General features: G+C 40.5%; 2 long non-coding RNA genes across 7 annotated transcripts in view; both read left to right on the top strand.

Moving 5' to 3' along the window:
- The window catches only part of LOC105726631 (uncharacterized), a 104008-nt gene extending 91943 nt beyond the window's left edge, over window positions 1–12065 (top strand). For 4 of the 6 annotated variants that reach the window (XR_001109594.2, XR_010344907.1, XR_001109593.2 and 1 more), the window contains 2 exons: window positions 6182–6279; window positions 6507–8992. This is a non-coding gene — a long non-coding RNA (uncharacterized LOC105726631). Of the gene's footprint in view, window positions 1–6181; window positions 6280–6506; window positions 8993–10056; window positions 10089–11130 lie in introns of those variants that run through there. The other 2 variants (XR_010344909.1, XR_010344908.1) reach the window with 2 other exon arrangements.
- A 502-nt stretch (window positions 12066–12567) lies between these two features.
- On the top strand, window positions 12568–19197 carry LOC105726632 (uncharacterized). Its single transcript, XR_001109597.3, has 2 exons — window positions 12568–17326; window positions 17448–19197. It is a non-coding gene; the product is annotated as an uncharacterized LOC105726632 (long non-coding RNA).
- Window positions 19198–20645: the final 1448 nt, after the last annotated feature.

Below are 20645 nucleotides of genomic sequence, written 5' to 3'. Positions count from 1 at the left end.
ATGTTTGCTTATTGACTTTCCGTCTTGATGATCTACTCATTGTTCAAAGTGGGGTACTGAAGCCCCCCGCTATTATTGTATGGCTGCCTGTTTCTCTCTTTGTGTCTGTTAATATTTGCCTTACATATTTTGGTTCTCTGGTGTTGGGCACATATATATTTATAATTGTTAGTCCTCTTCAAGAATTAACCCCTTTATCATTATATAATAATCTACTTTGTCTCTGTCAGTTTTTGACTTAAAGTCTATTTTGTGTGATATAAGTATGGCTACCCTGCTCTCTTTTGTTTTCTTTTTGCATGAAATATCTTTTTCACTTTCCGTCTACATGTGTCCTTAAAGCTGAAGTGAGTCTCTTGTAGGTAGCATATTGTTGAGGGGATGGGGGTCTTGTTTTTTTTTTTTTTTTTTTTTTTTTGTTGTTGTTGTTGTTGTTTGTTTGATAGGGTCTAACTCTGTCACCCAAGCTGGAGTGTAGTGGTATCATCACAGCTTACTGTAACCTTGAACTCCTTGCCTCAGCCTCCCAGATAGCTAGAGCTACAGACACATACCACCATTCCTGGCTAATCATTTTATTTGTATTTTTTTTTGTAGAGAAAGGGTCTTGCTGTGTTACCTAGACTGATCTCAAACTCCTGGCCTCAAGCAGTCCTCCTGCATTGGCCTCCCAAAGTGCTCAGATTACAGACATGAACCACCTGGCCCTGTTTTTTGTTTTGTTTTGTTTTTTACTTTGTCCATTCAGCCACTGTAGATCTTTTGACAGGAGAATTTAATTCATTTACATTCAAGTTAATTAGTGATAGGTAAGGACTTACTATTGTTATTTTGTTAATTGTTTTCTGGCTATTTTTTTAAAAAGATGCTTTATTCCTTTCTCCCTCTCTTGCTGTCTTCTTTTGTGATTTGATTGTTTTCTATAGTGGTGGGCTTTCGTTCCTTTCTCTTTATCTTCTGTGTATCTATTCTAGGTTTTTGCTTTGTGGTTATCATGAGGCCTATATAAAACATTTCGTAGTTATAACAGTTAATTTTAAGCTGATGTCATCTTAACTTTGATTGCATATAAAACTTAGCACTTTTACTCCCTCTCCCTCACATTTTATGTTTTTGATGTCACTATTTACATATTTTAATATTGTGTATCTATTAGCACATTATTTTAGCTATTATTGCTTTAATATTTCTGTCTTTTGGTCTTTATACTAGGGTTATAAGTGATTTACATACCACAATTACAGTATTAAAGTAGTCTGAATTTGACTATATACTCACTTTTACCAGTGAGTTTTATAACTTTCTTTGTTTTCATCTTACTAATTAGTGTTCTTTTGTCTCAGTTGGAAGAACTTCATTTAGCATTCTTTGTAAGGCAGGTCTAGCAGTGATGTACTTCCTCAGCTTTGTTTATCTTGGAAAGTCTTTATCTCTTCATTTCTGAAGGAAAGCTTTGCCAGGTGTAGTATTCTTGGACAGTTATTTTCCTTTAAGCACTGTGACTATGTCATCCCACTGTCTCCTGGACTGCAGTTTCTGCTGAGAAATTTGATGATATCCTTATGAGACTTCCCTTGTATGTGAGGAACCTCTTTTTTCTTGCTGCTTTCCAAATCCTTTCTTTGTCTTTGATTTTCTACAGTTTGATTAAAATATGTTTTGGTAAAGACTTGTTTGAGTTGACCTGATTGGAGACTTTTGAGCTTCATATATCTGGATGTCCATATGTCTCACCAGATATAGGAAGGTTTCAGCCATGATTTCTTTCAATAAGCACTCTGCCCCTTTCTTTATATACCTTCTTCTGAGACTTCTATAATGTGAATGGTAGCTCTTTTGAAGGCGTCAAATGAGTCTCATAGGCTTTCTTCATTCCTTTTCATTCTTTTTTCTTTTTTCTTCTTTGTCTAGATTTTTTTAGTGACCTGTCTTTGAGTTTACAGATTACTTCTTTTGCCTAAACATGTCTGCCATTGCCCTTCTCTACTGCGGTTTTTTCATTTTATTCATTGTTTTCTTCAATTCCAGAATTTTCATTTGGTTGTTTAAAAATGATTTCTGCTTGGCTGGGCGCGGTGGCTCACGCCTGTAATCCCAGCACTTTGGGAGGCCGAGGCGGGTGGATCATGAGGTCAAGAGATAGAGACCATCCCGGTCAACATGGTGAAACCCCGTCTCTACTAAATATACAAAAAAAATAGCTGGGCATGGTGGCGCGTGCCTGTAATCCCAGCTACTCAGGAGGCTGAGGCAGGAGTATTTCCTGAACCCAGGAGGCAGAGGTTGTGGTGAGCTGAGATCGTGCCGTTGCACTCCAGCCTGGGTAACGAGCGAAACTCCGTCTCAAAAAAAAAAAAAAAAGATTTCTGCTTCTTTATTGAACTTCTTGTTTCATTTATTTATTTTTTTGACAATGTTATCAGGGAATTATAGATCTCCTTATCTTTGGGGTCGGTTACTAGAATATTGCTCTGTTCTTTTGGTGGTGTCATGTTTTCTTGATTTCTTTTCTTTCTTTCCACACCCTCTTCTCCTTCTCCTTGATTTTTCATGCTTCTTTACATTTTGTGTTGCTACCTTCACATCTGAAGAAGTGGTCATCTCCTCCAGTCTTTACTGACTGTCCTTGGGAGAGAAATATCTCCACCAAACAGCCCAGCTAGGAATTTTGTGGTGCTCTTAGATCTTTTCTATGGATACATCCACTGTACACCTCTTGTTCCCTCTAAGGGGATTTTTTTTTTTTCATGGAGTCTTGCTCAATCACCCAGGCTGGAGTACAGCAGCATAAACTTGGCTCACTGGAACCTCTGCCTCCCGGGTTCGAGCAACTTTACTGCCTCAGCCTCCCGAATAGCTGAGACTACAGATTTGTGCCTCCACACCCAGCTAATTTTTGTGTTTTTGGTAGGGATGGGGTTTCACATCGTTGGCCAGACTGGTCTCAGACTCCCGATCTCAAGTGATCCATGCACCTCAGCCTTCCAAAGTGCTGGGATTACAGGTGTGAGCCACTGCGCCCAGCTCCTCTAAGGGGATTTCTTTAGGTCATATGTCTACTCTTGACCCTGCAAAGCCAGGCCAGGTGCTCAGAGTCTCCTGTTTGTTTTTCCTAGGATGGTGTCTTGAAACCCTCAAATTGTGTACATTCCTTCAATCCCACAAAATTGAGCTGCCTCTGTGTGTAAGATGCTTGCAGTGCTGTCCACAGGAGCTTGCTTGGGAGTCTGGTCTGGGGAAGATGGGGTTGAGGCATAAGCCGTGTTTGGGATGCCTATGGGTCAGTTGGGAGGGATCCACAAGCAAGGCATCCCAAGTGGCTCATGGACGGGTTTCCTGACGGCATCTGTGGAATGGTTAGTAGGATCTGCAGCCTCTCTTCCTAGAAACATTCTCTCCCCACTACTCAGCCATGGCGATCACCTCAGTATTGTGGCTGGGATGGGAAAGAAGTGGTCTTCATGAACCATGTCCTGCATGACTGGGGAAGCTGGGCATTCACCACCACTATGCTCTCACTTTCCCCATGGGAGAAATTGTGGTTAAAGGGGATCTTTTTTGTCACTGAGCTGTACTGCCTTGGAGGAGGGAAGGCTTGGATAGTGTTAACTGTTATTGTTACCCTCTTCAATGCACCTAGATTCAGAGTTTTTGCACCAATAGTGTGCTGAAACTTTTCCTCTGGACTCCCCAAAGATACTCCTATCTGTTGGTAATTGTTAAAGTTAATGCTTCTGTGGAGTGAGGCGTGATGACAGTAGAAAGCTCTGATTCCACCATTTTGCTGATGTCAGTTTTAATTTCTAACTGTTCACCTTCCTTCTGACATTTTGTCCCTGGACTCTGCTTGTCAGTCTCATTTCCTGAGCTCTGATATGTTCCAAGAGCTTGTCTTTTTCCTTTGCTTCTGCAGTTAGCTTCACACAAACAAGAATCTACATGGATCATTGCATTAGTAATAGATAGAGTCCCTGTTTTAGCGCTTAGTGCTTTTAGCCTTAAATTCCATCTTTTCTGGTATTATTGGTTTCTTTCCTCTTTTGTTTTTTACTGTGTTTTCCTGGTGTCTGTTGGTCCAGCCCTTTATTTTTAACTTTTCTTTAGTATAAAGACTGATATGCTTAATCTTATATTTTACATTACTTCGAAATTTGTATTACTTCATAATTATTAGTTATCAATATCTCTTCCTGTTTTCCTCATTATTTTCTGATTTCATTGGATTGCTATTCTTTCTATTTTCCTTCTGTTTTCTCCTTGTTAATTTAGGTGTTTGATTGAAATTTTTGTTCTATTCTGTTGTTTTCTTGTGCTCATTAGACATCTATGTACTTTCTTTTTTCTTTTTCTTTTTTTTGCAAGTGAGATTCCAGTATTTCCCCCAGAAAGGTACATCATTCGTCCACCATGGTCATCTCCCTGTGTCCCTTGACCCTGTAAGAGATGAAACCTCTAAGATGATTCCTTTCCCTCTTTTCTCCTCATCACCCCTTCCCACTCCCTAAGGTGAGATCTTTGGAACATTTTTACATCTCTTCTCCCTCTCTACCTGTAACTCCTAGATTTTCCTGGAATTCTCTAGGATTTTAGTCCCAGATTATAATTGGAATTTTCCTTGCTGTATGTCCCTCCTATTTCCAAAGGACTTACTTAGCATTTACACTACAAAATCCCCCAGTAGCCATTAACATCCACTTGACCTGTCTATGTTGGGTTCATTTTTCATCGGTGTTTTCTTTCCTCTCATCTCCCTATGTCTTGAGATCTCAATCTAATTCTCTGTTTGGAAGATTTTTGCTTGATTGTTTTCTTCAGGTGGGAATTGCTGGTGGTATACTCTTCACATTCTTGTGTGTTAGCAGTTTCCTTCTTTTGCCCTGGTGGGTGAATACCATCTTGAATAAGTAGAGGGTCATAAGTTGCTTTCGGCTTAGCTATTGGCAAAGGTCATTTCCATTGTCTTGTGGCTTCCAGTGTTGGCAATAAGAAGTCAGATGCTAATTTTTCTTTTTGCAGATAATGTGTACTTTCTGTCGATTAGCTTGTCAGCTTTTTTTTGTTTTAAACTTTTGGGAATCTTACCAAGACGTGCCCAAGTAAGTGTTTTTCTTTATTCATCAAGTCTAGAACTCTGGAGTCCTTTCAGTCTCTAGACTCCAGGGTCTCTTCTGCTTAGGAATAATTTTTTGTATTACACCATTTAAAATTACCCCCTCTCCTTATTCCTCTTTTCCTGAAATCCATGTCATTGTTCATGATAGGTCTCCTGGATCCAGTCCCAAGTCTCATCTTTCCTTTTATTTGTCCACCATGTTGCTTGACCCATGTGGTGAGAATTTTTTCTCAATGTGTTTTCTAGTCACTAGTTCATATCTCTCCAATGACTGTTCTCTCTTTAACTCATCTACCGAATTGTTCAATGGAACAGCTGACAGATAAAGTATAGAACAACTGATTAAATTTGAATCTGAGATAAACAGTGAATAAAACTTTAGTGCAAGTATGTTGACTATAGCATGGGACATAATATACTAAATTTCTTGACTATTTATGTGAAATTCAAATTTAATGGGGTGTCTTGTATTGTTTGTATGTAGTTGCTTTAATTCTGGCAGCCGTATTCAATAGAGAAGTCTTATGTCCTGGTCCAGACATTCTTGTTGGTATGCATTTGATTCTCCTTAAGGGTCCTTCTTTATTTGCTTGGTTCTCTGTTATCTTTAGAAGCTTCTGTTCACTGGCCAGGTGTTTTGTTTGTTTGGGTTGGTCTTTCTTTGGATGCTGAGTTTCCCTTGCTATGTTATTTGAAAACAGTCAGAGGTCTCCTTCTCACAGGACCCCAAGTAGAGGCTGACCTCTGACTGGTAGAAGATAAAGGAATGTTTCCCATAGCAGGAAGGTGGAAAAGGGGAGGGTCTGTGGTAGAAGGTAGACAGCAGTCCCATGCTGAGGACCTAAGAAGAGCCCCTCTGTGCCAGAGTGTCTCTGTGCTCTTCTGGCTTCACAGATGTGAAAAATTAAGTTCATCTGTTCAGTGTGTACGTGGCCTCTAAGAGCCATGGATACTGGGCATACTGAGATAGGACTGATACTGTCTCTCACCTCAGGAGTTCTTGTATCCCCACAGATCACACTGTTTTTGCAAATCTGTCATTAGCAATCTCTATCTCCATGTTTTCAGGTGCTGGTCTCATGACTCTTCCCCAGCTCAAAATAAGAAAACTCTACAGATAGTCCATCCACTAGAACCCATTCCCATCTACCTCCCACTCTGTCCAGGTAAGAAACCAACCATCTCAAGAGAGGAACTAGGCAGGAGTGGGAGGGGAAGATGGGCGCTGAAGGTATCAAAGGACCTAAAAGATGCAAATTGCTAAAGGAAGCAATAATCAGATTAGGTGTGGTGAAAGACCTGGAAAAAAAATTAGAAAAAAAAAATTCAAGTTTAAGAGGATTCTGCTCTCTGAATATGTCGCTGTTTCTTTATGTTCTCATTTCATTTAAAGCAACCAAAACTGAAATCAGAGAGGAGGCATATGGATGTGATCTATGCAGAGAAGATAACAAGGATGCTATGCAGCTATAGCCGCACATGGCTTGGGATGACTGTGTTATGACAGGTATAGCATGTTTCATTATCTTGGAGGGTTCTACTGGACAGTTTTACAGTTAGTTGTCCATACTCACAGAGAATTCCTTGCCTCTCCATTACAAACACTGGCTAACCAATCTACGTGTGTATATCTCGAGGTAAAATGATGTTTTTCATGCATGTATTGTTTTAATGTCGCACTTGAACCTGGAGGACGTTATGCTGAATGAAATAAGCCAGGCACAGAAACGCAAGTATCACATCATCTCACTTATAGGTGGAATTTTGAAATATTAAATTCACAAAAGTAGAGAGTAGAAGGGTGTACCAGAGACTGGTTGGGGAAAGGAGAAGAAGAAATGAAGAGATACTGGTGAAAGTGTGCAAAGTGTCATTTACACAGGAGGAGTAAGTTTTTGAGATTTATTGCACAATATCATGACTATAGTTAATATAAATAAATTGTATATTTCAAATTGCTGAGAGAGTAAATTTAAATGTCTTACCACAAACATGATAATTAATTGAGGTAATAGATATGTTAGTTATCTTGCTTTAATCACTTCATATTGAATAAATGTATCAAAACATTATATTGTACCCCATAAATATTTACAGTTATGAGTTGCCATTTAAAAATATTATTAATTTAGACCAGGCATGGTAGCTTATGCCTGTAATCCAAACAGTTTGGGAGGCTGAAGTGGGAGGATCACTTGAGGTCAGGAGTTTGAGACCAGTCTGGCCAATATGGTGAAACCCTGTGTCTACTAATAATACAAAACTTAGCTAGGTGTGTTGGTGCATGCCTGGAATTCCAGCTACTTAGAAGACTGATGCAGGAGAATCATTTGCACTTGGGAGGTGGAGGTTGCAGCGAGCTGGGAGATTGACCACTGCACTCCAGCCAGGATGATGACCACTGCTCTCCAGCCAGGGGGACAGTGCAACTCCATCTCAAAAAAGTAAAAATAAAATAAAACAAAACTATTATTAACTTAAAAGGATTTTAAGTGATCAACTGTTACTTTACCACAGTCTCAATGGAGAATAAGGTTCTACTGCAGTTCTAAGTCACTATGTGCTGAGTGAAGTGGTTGACTAATGATTTGAAAGAATATATGAGAGAGGATATGAGAGTAAGCAACAGGGGGAGCCCTGTTTTCTTTACAGAAAAAAGTAAACAACTCTTTGTTTAGTTAGCACTGAATTTTAGGATGGACTTCACTGAAGGCTAAATGGCTCAGTACCTGTCTCCATGATTCTGGAGGCGAAGCCACTTGTAGCTCCATCATCAGCCAGCTGGATGTCAGACTCATATTTGTCCTGGCCAAGCCCGTTTTGCTGTCTGGTTGCTCCCACCAAGAAGCCTTCCCAAGAAGCCTTCCCAGAACCATACCCTCCTTCCTTGTGCCTGTGCTTTCTATGTTGTATTTCCTTGTGTTTTCTTTTTACACATAATTTTCTCCCCACACTATAAGCCACATGAGGACAAGGACCATGACTGGTTTTGCTCACTGCTACATCTTCAGTACCTAGTACATAACAGGACATCAGTAAATATTAGTTGAATGGAAGATTAAATCAACAAAAAGGTAAGTTCCTGATGATCATAGGTATGAATCTGGGTTCTATTCCATTAAGGAATGAGAGATTGGCTGCTGGAGGCAAGAACATATTTCATTTACATTTACGCATTTGACCCTGAAAAATGTCACCAGATTTTACAACTTATTTACAATGGTGTCTTGGAATGACTGCAGGCTCATAAATAACCAAGAAAGATAAGGCTGAAGAAAAAACAGTTGAAGAATCGGTTGCTTGTTTTAAAAACTCATTTCACAATGTGCTATTTTCTTACCAAAGAGGCAGGAAGCTCAATGTCTATAAAACTTTAAAGTAAGTATTTCCCTTTAAAATAAAGACACACTCTTAAACCTCTCTGTGAACCAATCTCTCCATAAATTTTTATGATGTATTGTAATTAGAGTGCGCTAATTTAAGTGTGATGCCCAAAAAACACTGCAAAGGAAAAGCAAGCCTTAATTTTGTTTAATCTCAAATAATAACTAGTAATTGCACAAGAAATAATCAGGATCTTTGAAAATAGAAGGAGTCTTTTACATTGCCACTGGTAGCTTAAATGTGTAGCCCAGGAATCAGAACAAGGAGTCAAGGTTTCTTTTCAAGGACCTGAAATAAAAAGGCAAATAGCAAAGCCTGTGCCTAAACAGGCAGCTTGGTGTAACTCCTTATCCCAGGATGCTCAATGGCTTTGTAAAAGAAATATCAATCAGGAACATTCTTCTAACATAAATAAGCTAGAGGAAATATCTTGATTTTTAGAACTGATAGGATTTCAAAACAGGAAAATCTTCAAAGCCATTGCATTTTTTTTTTTTTTTTAAGAACAAGATATTTCTTCCCAAGGCAACATTCATGCCCTGGAACTGGCTGAGCAATCCTCCTGCTGACCTTTTCCCTTGTTCAGAGAGGATTAATGGTGACTAGCGTGCCATGTCTCATGCATTCTGAGTAAATGTGATGTTCTGAGTTTTGTTAGGTTGGTGCAAAAGTAATTGCGGTTTTGCCATGAGAAGTAATGACACGCCGGGTGCGGTGGCTCACGCCTGTACTCCCAGCACTTTGGGAGACTGAGTCAGGTGGATTCATGAGGTCAAGAGATCGAGACCATCCTGGCCAACATGGTGAAACCTCGCCTCTACTAAAAACACAAAAATTAGCCAAGCATGGTAGCATACGCCTGTAGTTCCAGCTAGTCGGGAGGCTGAAGCAGGACAATCACTTAAACCCAGCAAGTGGAGGTTGTGGTGAGCTGAGATCACACCACTGCACTCCAGCCTGGCAACAGAGTGAGACTCCATTTCAAAAAAAAGAAAGTAATGGCAAAAACTGCACCTACTTTTGCACCAACCAAATATTTCCTAATTAAACTCTATATTCTTTACAAATACTCCACCTTGAATGATAGCAGTAGACACTGGGGACTCCTAGAGAAGGAAGGAATGGGGAGCCAGGGTTGAAAAGGGATCTGTTGTATACCATGCTCACTACCCAGGTGACAGGATGTTTCTTATTCCAAACCTCAGCATCGTGCAAGATACTCATGTAATGAACCTGCACATGTACCCCCGAATCTAAAATAAAAGCTGAAATTATTAAAAAAAAAAAAAAGAGGGGGGATGGTGGGGGTTGGAATGAACTTTAGATATGTAATAAGTTTGTTTGAAAACAATTTCTCATGCTTTCATCAAAAATTAATTTTCCTCAAACTCCAAATTCTCCACCTTGAGAATGAAAAGTATATTTGAATTTCAAGAAGGTATCAGCATGAGAACTTCACAGTTTTCTAATTTGTGGAGACAAAATAATTCTTATAACATCAACCATAGATTTCCTCTACAAACCCCTTGTAATTCCTTTCTGATCTCTCTCCCTTCTAGGATCTTGGGGCATCTGAAAGACTCAAAGCTATGTAAGCACAATGTATTAGTTGTTGGAGATGGGATGGCTTCTTGTCTTCTTTCCCTTGTGATACCGTTTGGCTGTGTCCCTATCCAAATCTCAACTTGAATTGCATCTTCCAGAATTCCCACATGTTGTGAGAGGGACCCAGGGGGTAATTGAATCATGGGGCCAGTCTTTCCCATGCTATTCTCCTTATAGTTAATGAGCCTTATGAGCTCTGATGGTTTTATTAGGGGTTTCCACTTTTGCGTCTGCCTCATTTTCTTTTGCCACCACCATGTAAGAAGTGCCTTTCACCTCCTGCCATGATTCTGAGGCCTCCCAGCCATGTGGAACTGTAAGTTCAATTAAATCTCTTTTTCTTCCCAGTCTTGGGTATGTCTTTATCAGCAGCATGAAAACGAACTAACACACCTTGTTTTCTCACTGTGGGGTTGTAAACATTTGTAAATGTGGCCACCTCAGAACAGATGTTAAGTGTTATTAAGAATTGTAGGGTAGCAATGAAGCCCGTGTAGGACCTTGCCTTGTGTAGGACCAAGTTTTCTGTTTTCACACCTTATTTTGTCCTCCCCTTAAAAGATGTCTCCTTCTAGTATTCTACCAGACTGCCTTAGTCTTCTCATTTTCCTTTCTATCAAAGCTTATTTTTATAAAGCCTGGGTTCAATATATTGATGTGATTGTGATATGACCCTCCTTCTAGAGGCAAGGCATTGTAACAGAATATCAAAATTGTAAAGATGACACCCCCAGACCCAAAAAAAACAAACCCTTGGCCTTGAGCAGTCCTGTTAGAACCAAGTCTATAGGGAAGTTTGTGAAAGTAACTTGCAAAGCTATTCAATATGGACATTAAATAGCCTAGTTTTTCCTAATTGTGCCTCATTTCGACTGTGTCCTCTGGACACTACTGGCTCCCCAGTGACTGGGTTGAGTATAAGCCCCTAAATATGAGTAAAAGAAAAAGTTAATTTGATCACTGAGTCTTGCTAGCATATTGAAAATTGGATAAATTAATGTTCAACTGTATGTTTTGTCTTTGGCCAGCCAGATGAGGCCTATTTTTGGATTTAAACTGCTTAGAATTCTTCAGGCAAGTCTTGATGGAGCAATTCTTGGACAGCCAGAGCTTCACCAGGTTCACACGAGAACTCAGATGAAGTCAACACCTCATCCACGCTGGTGTCCTCTGGAGAGCTGAAACCATCGACAGCTGGTTTTCACAGCACCAGAATGATAAGTGCAAGTTCAGTAGATCAGTGTTTATCATCCAGGTGCCATATTGTGCCCCAGGAGACGTTTGACAGTGATGGGGTATTACTGGCATCTAGTGGGCAGAAGTCAGATGCTGCTTAACATCTTACAACAGGACAGTTGCCACAGAAAGCATCCAGACCCAAATGCCAATAGTGCCAAGGTTGAGAAGCCCTGCAGGAGAGAATGCTGAATGTCACAACCAGGGAAGCAAAGTCTGTCAGTGGTGAAAGGGATGTGTACGGGGCTTAGAAAAGAAGCAAAGCCAGAGTCAGGACACAGGTAGATTCTGGAGAACTGGAAGTGAGGACCAAAACCAGGAGGATAGTGAGAGAAACCAAGACCATGGCTACAATCCAGGTTGCGATACTCGAAGCTCCCTTGGCTTGCGTGGTGGAGGACTGGGCTTGCCTAATTTCTAGGCATGGATTTGGGGCTTGTAATAATGGTGGCAGATGGGCAGTGCTTTGGGAACGTAGCTGACCACTGCATGGGTGCTAACTAGCCCGAGGGTCTTAAAGAATTTGTGTGGGCCTTGAGGATCCACTACAGACGTTAAATAGTCATAGAATTGAATCTAGGACATCACTGTCTGCTACCACCAGTTTTACCTGTTCTAAGAATCCTAATGGCCTGATTTAATTTATAGATTTTTGTTTTGTTTATTTTCAGTAAAACATCATGTTAGTGTATTATGGAGGGAAGTGAATTCATGGCTGGTGCTTCTTTTTTTTTTTTTTTTTTGGAGATGGAGTGTCACTCTGTCACCCAGGCTGGAGTGCAGTGGCGTGATCTCGGCTCACTGCGACCTCTGCCTCCCGGGTTCGAGTGATTCACCTGCCTCAGCCTCCCGAGTAGCTGGGACTACAGGCACGTGCCACCATGCCTGGCTAATTTTTTGTATTTTTAGTAGAGACAGGGTTTCACTGTGTTAGCCAGGATGGTCTCGAACTGCTGACCTATTGATCCACCCGCCTCAGCCTCCCAAAGTGCTGGGATTGCAGGCGTGAGCCACCACGCCTAGACATTCATCTTGATATCTCTTAATAGGATCATGAGGCAGTGTGGCAGGAAGAAAAAATTGTATTTGGTTAAAAAAAAAAGTAAAGAAAAGAAAAAAGAGACTCTGCCTTTTAAGGGAGGAAGAGCATGACTATCAGAAGTGAATGGCTCTTTGATGGAGTAAAATGCTTTGATGAGACTATGTGGTTGATGAAGATGCCTCTGTCTTGCCTACTTCTAGGCAAAACCTAGATTTGTAAGGGTAAGTGAGAGAGCTCAACTGCCTCACCTTAGAAAATAAGGATTTTGACTGTTTGTGGGCAGCCCACGAATGAGGGCTTGAGGGGCCCAGTATGTGAGAACTGGAGAAACCGAGCGGGAAACCGAGGCCATGAGAAGTTCTCCAGGAAGGAGACATTATGGGAAGTGTGTGAAAATGACACAGCTTTAAATTAGGCACATTCTGGCTGTGAAGGAGTGGTTGTGAAGAAACCACTTCTGTTATCCCTAAAAGCCTCAGTAAACATTCTCTACACCGTAACAGCTTGGGGATAGTTGTGGGGGAAGAGGGAGGGAGGCTGAGTGGGGTTCAGAAGCAGCAGGAAAGAGAGGTGACCCGCAGGAGGGTAAGCCCTACCCCAGCCACTCCTCTTTCCCATTCCCACTCTCTGAGGCACTGGAAAGGTCACAGGGCATCTTATAGCACATGAGACGGGAGCTTGAGCCATTTTATTTCGATAATAAAAGAAAATGTGCCCTTATCAAACTAGAGGTGTTTGGGACATCTGATTTATAGAACTGAGTCAGGGGGAAGAACTGTCAAGCAATGGTGACATGCACCAGCTCTGCATAGTGGGCCCCGGCTTGTCACATAAGTCTCCTTGGGCAAGTGTTTTCTGCGTAGATAATGCGTAGATTTTAGAAACTTTCCTGTGACTTTCTCAAGGTCTTTTGGTGACACATGCAGCTTGAAGCTTTGTGAGGGGCTAGAGTCTAATCCCTTCTTGCCCAGCTTGGCTGTGGGAGAGGAAGGGAGATATGATAGGAGTTGGCTTTGACTGAGGTGGTGTAGCCTGGGGTTGCAAGGGCTGTTGCCAGGGCTCTCTGGTGGCATCACATGCTTCAGGAGTTGGATGAATTTTCTATCATCTTTTGAAGTCTGTCGCCTGAAGATCTCTTGATTTTGTTGCATTGCACAGATCATGTCAGCTGTGTCTCCTTGCCGTCCTGAGAGTGCCCAGCTGCCAGCCCACAAGCTCTTAAAAGAGGCTGTTTGCCAACAGTGACGAGTTGAAGATGCCAAGGCGTTTGCTGCAGTCATTTTTCTTGCCCAATCTTTATCATCTTACATTAGTCAAGAGTATTAATGGACAGTCCTGGAGTGTCCAAATTTCGGCAATTCATCTTTTTCCCAATCCTACCAAGGGTGTTTCTATGTAGTTGTTGAAATCATAATGTTTGTGCATTATTGCTGTTCTCCAGGTACCATAAACTTCTTCCTCTCCTGGATCTTTGCTCACCAAATCGACCCTAACACTTTCTCTTCAGTCTCTTTCTCTTGACTTTAGATCTTGCCCCTAGACCTTCACTCAGCTGGTTTCTCCTCATTGCCTCCATCTAAGTTCAAATGTTTCCTCTTTGGACAGTCTGGAGTTTTGCTCCCCCTCCTCTTCGCCACTCTATAGTAGTTTTTTTTTTTTCCTTAAAATAGTGCCTGTCACTACCTGTATTGGCTTGTTTAATGGCTTAGTGTCTAAGTCGGTTGTGTTGCTACAAAGGAATACCTGAGGTTGGGTAACTTATAAAGAGAAGACGTTTGTTTGGCTCGTGGTTCTACAGGCTGTACCGGAAGCATGGCCAGCATCTGCTTCTGGTGAGGGCTTCAGGAAGCTTCTACTTTTGGCGGAAGGTGAAGGGGAGCAGCATCACGTGGCAAGAGGAACGAAGGTGAAGGGGAGCAGCCATCACATGGCAGCGTACTGAAGAGAGGAGGTTTTAGGCTTTCTCTTAGCACCCAGATCTTGCCTGAACTAATAGAGTAAGAACTCACTCGTAGGGATGGCACCAAGACATTCATGCAGGATCTGCTCCCGTGGTCCAAATCCTCCACTGGCCTCACCTCCAACACTGGGGCAAATGTCCAAACTGTATCACTTGCTTATTATCTTTCTCCCTCTACTAGAATATGAGCTCAAGAAAGACCAGGATTGCATCCAACATGCTCACCATCGTATCCCCCAACACACAACTGTGCCCTGCACATAATAGGTTCTCAAGAAATAGTCATGTAATAAGTGAATAGCTGAAGGAATGAATGACTAAGTGAAACTTCTCTTTATAACAAATAAATGTAATAGTCCTTTCTAAGCTCTCACCCTCCTCATTGTCCCTGGTGGGTTCCCACCACACTCAGAATTACTGTTCACCTTTCCATGCATATGAGGCCCTGCCTAATCAGGTGCTGGTCTTCTTACCTTCCTATCTCCTACCACTTTTCACCTTGCTCCAGGAACTCCACTGTCTTTTCTGTTATAGGAACATGCCAGGGTTATTCTTCATGGTCTAGAGCACAAGCTCTGAACCTAGCTGCATCTGCTTTTGAACTCCAGTTTCGCTTATTAGCTGTGTGATATTGGGAAATTCTTCATGTTCTCTAACCCTTACCTCCCTCATCTTTAAAATGGAAGTAATGATAGTTCCTATCTCATAGGTAACAACTACATGGGGCAGCACACTCAAGGAATTGAGGAAGTTTCAGTGATTGCCCACTTTATAAAGACAGTGTTAAGGCAGTGCAGTGCAGTGGTTTGGGAGCCAGGAACAGCATGTGGGCTGGAGTGTGGCTGTAGGACAGGAAGTCACAGATATGGATTGAGGGTGGAGTAGGAAGTCCCTGGAACATCATCCTGGGAGCTTGAGATTGTAGTCTACGTTTCTCTTGTTATTAACTATTTAGGGTGATGGATCTCTGACGTGAGTAGAAGAGTTCCCCTCAGCCCCAAAGGTTATATCCATCTAGAACCTCACCATGTGATTTCATTTGAAAATAGTGCCTCTGCAGATATAATTTAGGTAAAACTGGAGATGAGATCATACTGGATCAGGATGGGCTTTAAATTTAATGAAAATGTCTTTATAAAAAACAGGAAAGCCAGGAGCGGTGGTTCACACCTGTAATCCCAGCACTTTGGGAGACCGAGGTGGGCAGATCACCTGAGGTCGGGAGTTCGAGACCATCCTGACCAACAATGGAGAATCCCCATCTCTACTAAAAATACTAAATTAGCCAGGCGTGGTGGTGCACGCCTGTAATCCCAGCTACTCTGGAGGCTTAGGCAGGAGAATCGCTTGAACCCGGGAGGCAGAGTTTGCAGTGAGCCAAGATCATGCCATTGCACTCCAGCCTGGACAACAAGAGTGAAACTCTGTCTCAAAAAAAAAAAAAAAAAAAAAAAGGAAAGAAAAGAAAAGAAAAAACAGGAAAGAATGCACAGAGACACAAGGAAGAAAGTCATGTTAAGATGGATGCAGAGATTGGAGGGATGCAGCCACCAGTGCAGAAATGCCTGCAGCCACCAGTAGCTGGAAGGAAATGAAGGATTCTCTCCTAGAACCTTTAGAGAGAATGCGGTCCTGTCAACACCTTGATTTTGGACTTGCTTATAGCTTGTATACTCTTACTTTGGATACAATTTTATCCAAACTTGGCTAAACAGTTTCTCAGCCTACAGAAAATTTAAAATGGAGAAGGTTCAATTTGATTCTTACAGATACAAAGCAAGAAAATGATGGGAACATTGGAGGAGGCCAAGAAAACCTATAAAGAGCAAAAATATGAAGTCAGCATTGTGGTGGCTTTAAGATGTTTGGTGTGGCTGCAGGCACCCTGCACAGGTGAATCCCTCAGGGGATCCCTATATCACATGTAGTGTGATTATTTGACGTTCATGATCATCTAGAGACATACAGAGCAGGTGAATCTATCTTCTGTATATTCTGCCTAAGGCAGAGAAATGTTCAACTCTCTTTAAAATAGTTCCATAATTTTTTCTAAAAACTTTTGCTTGAAAACTGTAAGCTTCCTATATCTGGAGCATTTCACTTTAAATATCTGGATAAATATGTTATCTTCTTACTTAGACATTTCATGTGTTTAGGGATTGTCATTTAAATTCTTCTTAATCCATATAGCTGCTAACACTTCCTGCAGAGTGAAACCATCATAGATGTGAAATAAAGACCTATTGATTTGAGTTAACTTTACTTGTAAAATCTTCTGAGTGTTTTAACTTCATTCATTTAATCTTTCAGCTTTTACAGTTTCAAGAGTTTGTGTCACCATTAGAAGAATTCAACTGTACCTCCAGGTGACAGCAGTTGCTCTGGTTGGGTGGGTGATCTCAGGAAGCTTTAGAATGATTTGTCTGTGAGGGAAGTAAGACACTTTCAGAGCTTGACTTTAGAAGGTGTGAACTGGCTAGATAATGAACCCTAGGGCTAACAGTGCATAGCAGTGGAAAGGAGGTGATGGTGTTTTCAGTTTGGACCTCAAACATCAATACCCTTCTAGTAGTGGGAGGAACAGAGCCCCTCCTTTACCTGTCCAATAGAAAGAATGAGATGGCAAGACAATGGGACAGGCAAAGTGAATTCAAATGTAAGACAGAGTTCAGGTGAGAGAGCCAGGGCATCACTCAGCCATTCCTGACATATGTAACTGGCAACTAGCAAGTGGCAGAAAGGAAGTGAAATCTCCATAAAGATGTTTTTAAAGTGAGCTTCAAGTATTTGGAGACAATTCAGTGTTACAAAAAATCTGCAGATCTCTGGATAAAGCAGAGGTTCCAGCATGGGACCAATGGAGCCTCAAAGGTGGAAAGAAGACAGACAAGACCAGGGCAGAACACATCTCTTCGTTTCTCTTGGCTTTCCTGGATAAGGACTGCGTCAGTCCTGTGGAAGGACAGGCCATCAGCTCCGGAACACTGTATGTACTTTCCAGTATATACTGCTAGCTGTGTGATGTTGGGAAAATGCCTGACCCTGTCTAACCCCCACTTCCCTCATCTGTAAAATGGAAATAATGATAGTACCTACCTATCTGATAGGTGGCAACTACAAGGGGCAGCATATTGAAGGAATTAAGGAAGTTTCAATGAACATCAGCTTCATGAACGCAGTGTTCATAAAGGCAGCTCAGTGCGGTGGTTTGGGAGCCAGGAGCAGCACGTGGGCTCGCGTGTGCCTGCAGATGAGGTCAGAGATGTTGCTAATGATGGAGAATAAATGATGCGGTTTTCATTACTGACCTTGAAATCATTCATTCATTCACAGAACATGTTTTTGTCTACTTACTAAAACACTAAATTAAATAATCCCAGGTTTTGTTTATTATAGATAGTAAGACTTAGTGGACCCAAAGTTATTGACATCCAGAGTAGACAAACATCAGGTGTGCAGTGCTTCTGTGCCAAGCGTCCTTCATCTAGATGTGCATGGATCATATTTGGGAGGAAGGAGGAGTTCCTGGAGATATATGGAATTCAGTGTGGTTGCACATGTGCACTTTCACGGCCAGCCAAATCAATAGCTTTCACTATGTTTTCCAGGGTCTGTGATCCTAATAGGGATAAACGACGCAGCCTTTTAGAGTACTCTCTTGAAACTTTATTATTGCTATAATACATAAATAATACAATGTTGAAGTTGTCAAAAATGCATATGAACAAAAAGAAAAATTATTAATGCAAAGACTAGTTATCTAGCTATTCCTTCAGATTTTAAATATTAAAAACATTGTATATGTATAAAAATCTGCATACACAACAATTAAAATACACATTAAATATATATACAGTCATGCAGTGCTTAACAAGAGGGATATGTTCTGATAAATGTGTCGTTAGGTGATTTCATCACTGTGCAATTATCAGGGTACACAGCGTTTACACAAACATAGATGGTATATATATAGTTTATGAACATTTATTCACATGGAAAACCAACTGTTTAGCACCATTACTGAATATCAGTCATTTCCCCTGCTTGATCTGCAATGCCAGTATCAAGTACCATATATCAGGTTTCTACATGTGCTCCATAATAATCTTATGAGACCATCATTATACGTGCAGTCTGCTGCTGGTTGAAATGTCATTATGTAGCTCATGACACGTTATATATACTATATATTCTTAGAACAGAATAATGGTATACAACAAAATATTGGTGAATTGTTTTTCTGCTTTGAAAATCATCCATGCCTTTTCTTATAAATAAATACACATTTGCATAATCATCCTAACAGCTGTATAGTAATAAATGTATAATAATTTACTGAAGCATTTAAGATTTTTCTGGATTTGCCCCTATTATAAATGGCACCGAGATGTATAATACTTTTTGCCCACTTACGGAATTATTTTTAAGGACAAATTCCAGGAGTAGCCTTCCTAAGCCACTTTTTAGGTCTTTTGATGTTTTATCCAGTTGCTTTTTAAAACATTTTATGTCAATTTATACCTCAAGGATAGTGTAGGATGGTGCCTCCTGCCTCTTTTCTATCACTTTGCCAAAATTGGGTATGATCATGCTTTTTATCTCTGTTAATAAGATATTTATTTCAATTTCAAGTCTTATTGAGCTATGGGTTGGAATTGCATTATATATGTGAATTAGCCAAATTAAACATATCTTCACATTTTGGTGGCTATTTTTATATTCTGAGAATTGTATGTTATTATTGTCGTTGGCGTCTTAGGGCATTCATCTTTTTTCACTTGTGAGAATTTTTACATATGAGTCCTGCAGCGTATATGCTACAAATAAATTTTTTGGTTTGGTTTGTGGTTGACTGAATATTTGTAGAACGAAAATTGTAACCTTTTACATAGCCAGATCTTTAAACTCTTTCATTTAAGTGTTGCTCCTTCATGTTATATCTAACTGGATATGAGATTATATAAATATTCATCAGTGTTTTCTTCTAGAGACTTCATAGTTTCATTTTGACACTTTATCTTATTTCTATTTTTATATCACTCAACACTCTTTTTTTAGGTTGTGCATGGTAACAAACGGTCCCCACATGTCAGGGGCTTATAATAATAATTAATTACTTCTCACTCACTTTACGTGGTGGCTTTGGTTAGCTTTGGTGCTATTCCAGGTGTGCCTCATTCTGGGACCTAGACGGAAAAGGAAGCCTCTACTCTGGGCTCCTGGAAGAGGGACAAAGAGCAACAGTGGGAGCATGCAATGGCATATGGAACTTTTACTATATTACGGTATTTGTCACTTCTATTCACATTTCATTGGCCAAATCAAGCCACATCGCTAAGCCTGACGTCAGTGAGGCACGGAAATGTAGTCTCATGGGAAAGGCAGCTCATAATGCAGAACTAAGTACAATCTACCTTATTTTTAGAGTAGGGTCTAACTTTATAGTTTTCCAATTACTTAGCTGATTGCTTCAACACTATTTTTTAATAACCCGTATTTTTTACACTACTCTGTGATACTACTTTTATTCCATATCATATTCCAATAGGTCCTTCTTCCTGTTCCTAAACTTTCTGTTGGGTTTCACTGAGCACCAGGATTATGAGTGCTTTTTAAGTCAGATAGGGTAAGGCCCACTTTATTTCCCTTCACTTAAAAAGAGTTTTGGGGCTGTGAACAGTGGCATATGCCTGTAATCCTAGCACTTTGGGAGGCCAAGGCAAGTGGATCACTTGAGGTCAGGAGTTTGAGACCACCCTGGCCAACATGGCAAAAGCCCATCTCTACAAAAAATACAAAAATTAGCTGGGCGCGGTAGTACCTGGTTGAGGCATGAGAATCACTTGAACCTGGGAAGTAGAGGTTGTAGTGAGCCGAGATCATGCCACTGCACTCCAGCCTGGGTGACAGAGTGAGACTCTGTCTCTGAATAAATAAATAAATATATAAAAATGAAAAGAGTTTTGGGTACTCTCTAGTTACTATTCTAGTTGAATTTTTGAAAACCTGTATTCATTCCAAAAAAAAAAGAAGTCCTATTGAGCTATGGGTTGGAATTACGTTATATATGTGGATTAATTTGAAAATAACTGATTTGTTTGCCGTGTTGTCATTTTATCCGTGAAGATAGTATGCCACTTTATTTGTCCTGGCCTGTTTTGTAGATTTTGAAGAGTATGTTTTAAATTTCAAATTTATTTTTTCAAGAAATATTTTAGTTTTTGATACTTTTGCAAAGCTAGTTTCCCCATGATTCTTTATAAGCAGTTGTAACTAGTATGTGGAAAAGCTATTGTCTTGTTTCA

Source organism: Aotus nancymaae, unplaced genomic scaffold, assembly GCF_030222135.1.
Source record: "Aotus nancymaae isolate 86718 unplaced genomic scaffold, 86718_ANA_hifiasm-v0.15.2.pri h1tg000030l, whole genome shotgun sequence".
Lineage (NCBI taxonomy): Eukaryota > Metazoa > Chordata > Mammalia > Primates > Aotidae > Aotus > Aotus nancymaae.
This window is presented reverse-complemented; position numbering and strand designations above follow the sequence as displayed.